A 4,258-nucleotide genomic window follows, 5' to 3' on the forward strand; every position below is an offset into this window, starting at 1 on the left:
ATTTGATAGAGATCACACTCGTAGAACTTCTTGTCTTACTGACCGCTTGTGTTGTTTGGATAATTCATTCCAAACAGATACAGTTGCATATCATTTATCAGTCTTGAAAGCATTATATCTTGATGGCGTCAGAGTACTTTCTCTATTTTTTGGTAATGGTGGAGTAGAAGTTGCTCTTCATCGATTTGGAATACATTTAATTTGTGTTGTATCTGTTTTAAATTATGAGTTTCCTCACATTGTGATGGAAGTGAGAGAAATAATGCACTCAAAAGCCTCAGCTAGTAATTTTTCCTGATCAATGTGTAGGCTCATTTTTTTTGTAAATAACTCAACGTTAATAGACTACCTAAAAAATAGAAAATGATTTTAACCAGAACAAAATGTTCTCTACTGATTTTAAATTGTCAAATCAAAAGATTACATAACCTAACTAAGAATAGTAATTTTTTTCATTTTCAAATTAATTTTATAAAGGTCTACAATCATAAAATACTTTTTTTTTAACGAGAGTTCAATTTTTAGTCGTCCAATGAATTTTTTTGAACTGACTCTAAAGTGGTTTGTCATGGAAGCTTATCGTAATAATAATGTTTCTGATCTTCTTTAATGGATGGTTTTTAATTATAACTTTTGGAGGACATCCGTGGGCTTAGAAAGTATGCGTTTTGTTTTACAATGATACAAAATCACCATATTTAATGTTTGCAACTACTTGAATTTCCTTGGAACTTTTTACGGTGGAGTATTATTAAATTCATCCATGGTACAATTAATTTAAATTATATAATTATATAATTTTTTAATAAATTAATGAAAATTAAGAATTTATGATCGTACAATTAATGTAAACACATTTAATTCAAGATGAAATTCAATAGTTTGAAAAGAAGTTGATATTTAAGAATTGTAACATAGATAATGAAATTATGTAAGTTCGAACTAACTTCTAGCCTATTTATATTGAATTGTTAAATTATTAAATTCATCCATAGTAAAATTAATATTATAGTTTTTAAATGAACTAATGATAACTAAAACTCAGATATTCAGATTAAAAACACAATTTCACCAAAGTTGATATTCACAATTTTACCATATTACAATTGAAAACACATTTCACCAAAGTTGATATTTAGATTATTATAAAATAAATCTGAAAGGTCTAATCAACTATGATGTACACTCATAACATCCAATATTTTTTCATGATCTTCACTGTCTAGTTTCCACTTGCGACATACACGCTTAAGTTTGACTGGATGTAGACAAAGCCCTGTAGCAACGACCAGGTGGCTATATTGTAAAACTTTGTTGTTAGGTTGATAATCAACAAAGTGTATTCCATGTTGGACTATTTTCTCTTGCTTCAAATATGTTCCCTCTATCACAACAGAACCTATACCACAAATTTAAGTGTTTTAAAATTTGACAGATATGAAGTTACCTAAATATATATATTTATTTAAATATATATGTGCATGTACATGTATATGTATAATTTACCTATGGGGAACAACATTCCATCACTTTCTTTAGGGTCATATAACTTTGTCCTCTCTGCAGTACATCGCAATAAATAATAACTAACACATTCATGATTTCCAGGCTCAGCAATCACTGCAAAGACATCTCTTGCATAACAAGTATACATGAATGCATGTGTACAATATATATAAGACGGTTGAAATCGATAATTAAATAAAAAGTTGAGATTATTTTTTATGATACTCACCCACTTTTACCAATCCAGAGATATGATTATAATCATCAGAAATCAATGGAATATCATCAAAATTTTCATCTTCTTTATCAAATGTATCGGTAACATCAAGTGGTACTGAAATCCATGCACTTGTATATCCATGTGTCTGATTGATGCATTCTTCATAGTTTTCATCAATGCAGCTGTCACAAAAACATGAGTATTCTCTTGTCTTCAATGTCCAATTGCAATTATCTGTACTCATGACTGAATGTAAGGAACGTGTCTTTTCTATCCTCTTGCAACCATGCATGTTTTTTCTATTGACACCTGAAAGTTTGTTAAATTGAAAATATAGAAAAATTAAATTTAAACTTCAACAAATTCAAAAATAAAACTTAACAATAAAATTTTATAATTTAATTATGCTTAAAAGTTAAATAGACGTACACATCCATAGCTGTTATCTCCCAGAAGACTCTATATGGTGTCTGTCGACTCATTGTTGATGATGTCATGACCTCATCTAATGCAAAATGAGTCTTACACCATTCAACAACATCATGTGCATCATTTACATGAACTCCCTAATAATTCATTTGATACTTTTGCAAAGCAAATTTGATGCAAGCTCCAACACCATCATGTTCACCTTTTCCATGGCCACTCTCAAAGAAATTCCATGTGTTTTATATTCTCATTGCAATGATATCTACACAATGCATAAAATGGTCTAGATGATTTAAACTGTGCGGCACATCCATCAAACCAAACATAATGTTTATCAACATTTACGTTTCTTTCTTTCAAATAAGAAAAGAATGTATTGAAGCAATGTTCTACATAGTGAATGTCATGTTCTTTATCATCACTTATATAAAACTGACATTCCTTTATAATTACTCATGCTTGAACTGTACTCTGAACACCATCCAAATCTAACTGTGCATGTCTATAAAAAACATGTACCATAATAGTGACTTGCTTATTAAAGTAATAATCTGATTGAATTGCTTTCTGATGAACAAATGAATAGTTTTCTGCAAAATCAACAACTGATACAATTTTTCCAAGTGGAAAATTATCTCTCAGAGTTTGAAACTATTGTGCTTGCCACTTTGCAAAAAATGCATGACAAATATAAGGTTGAATCAATTTCTTAAATTTGTCCATAAATGTTAGAACAGGCAACTCCTCTTCAACATATTCCAACATTTTTTTTCTTTCCCCAACTTTGTTTCATTCTTGACATACTTGTAACTTTTGCAATTCAATATTTTTGTTACATCAATATTTTCAGTTTTCAAAGGAAATAGAGCCAATTCACAACATGTTTCACATAATCCTTTGATGCAATTTATTTGACCAGCTGGATCATCTATGTTGCCACACAAAATGGATGATATAAACTCACTTCTCCTACTAGAAGGAGCAGCAAAAAAACCATATGTGTCTTCTACAAACTTTCCAAATACTTGATAGTGGAGATCAAACTCAATATGATGATGACAACAACACATTTCAAACACTTTGTTGGACCTCACAAAGTATGGCTTCAATTTTTCAAACAATGTTTTCCCAACTTTTACATTAGGATGTTGACTAAAAAATGACACATATAACTCATGATGTGTTGTGTCCAACCAATGTTTTGTATGATGTTTATATTGACCAGGTGCAATCCTATGCCTGATAACATCTCTACTATTTGATGAAGGACGAGTGTTATCAATCCAAAATGATATGATTAATTTTTTTAATAACTCTTTAATCCTATCAGAATGAGGTGCTCTACACATGATTGCCCAATTGCTCTCCATAGTACTGTTATCCACAATTAATCTTCTCTTAACATATTCTCTCATTTTTTTCCTACTAAAACCCATTTAAGACAAAATTGAAGATATTTGTCTATTTTGGGTCATATTCTTACTTACAACAGACATCAACATCACTTTTCTTGCCGCAGACTTATCTTTAGTTCGAGAGTGTTTTCCTATGTTTCTCAAACCTTGTTTAACATTTTTGATCAAATCAGTTTGCATGTTAGAAAATCTTCTCTTCTTTGATGTTGTGTTTACACCTAACAATTTCAATGCCTCTTGCAACCTTTTTTTTGTAAGCAAAAGTGAAAGCAACTGAGCTTGTTCAAGTGTTTCAGTATTATCAAATTGAGTCATAATTTCTCTTATCTTCTTCTTCATTGACCTTCTCTTAGACAAACTTAATGGTTGAACACTAGCTGCAAGTTTTCTCAATTTATCTACATCCATTTTAAGTAAATGATCTAAATTCTTATGAGAAATACCATACTTTATAGATTGGACAATATTTAAGATTTCATCCATACCAGTTCCTGCACCTGATCTCGACCCTTCTCTGATTTCTGTTACTAGAATTTCTACAGGGACCGATCTTGAGCCTTCTCCAACATCCATTATTTGAGATTCAATAGGGAAAGATTTTTACCCTTCTCCGACTTCTGTTATTTGAACCTCTGTAGGGACTGATCTTGAACTTTCTTCAACATTCATTGTTTGAGATTCCGTAGGG

Source organism: Cupressus sempervirens, chromosome 10 (assembly GCF_028749045.1).
Source record: "Cupressus sempervirens isolate cs-2001-9-10 chromosome 10, ASM2874904v1, whole genome shotgun sequence".
NCBI lineage: Eukaryota > Viridiplantae > Streptophyta > Pinopsida > Cupressales > Cupressaceae > Cupressus > Cupressus sempervirens.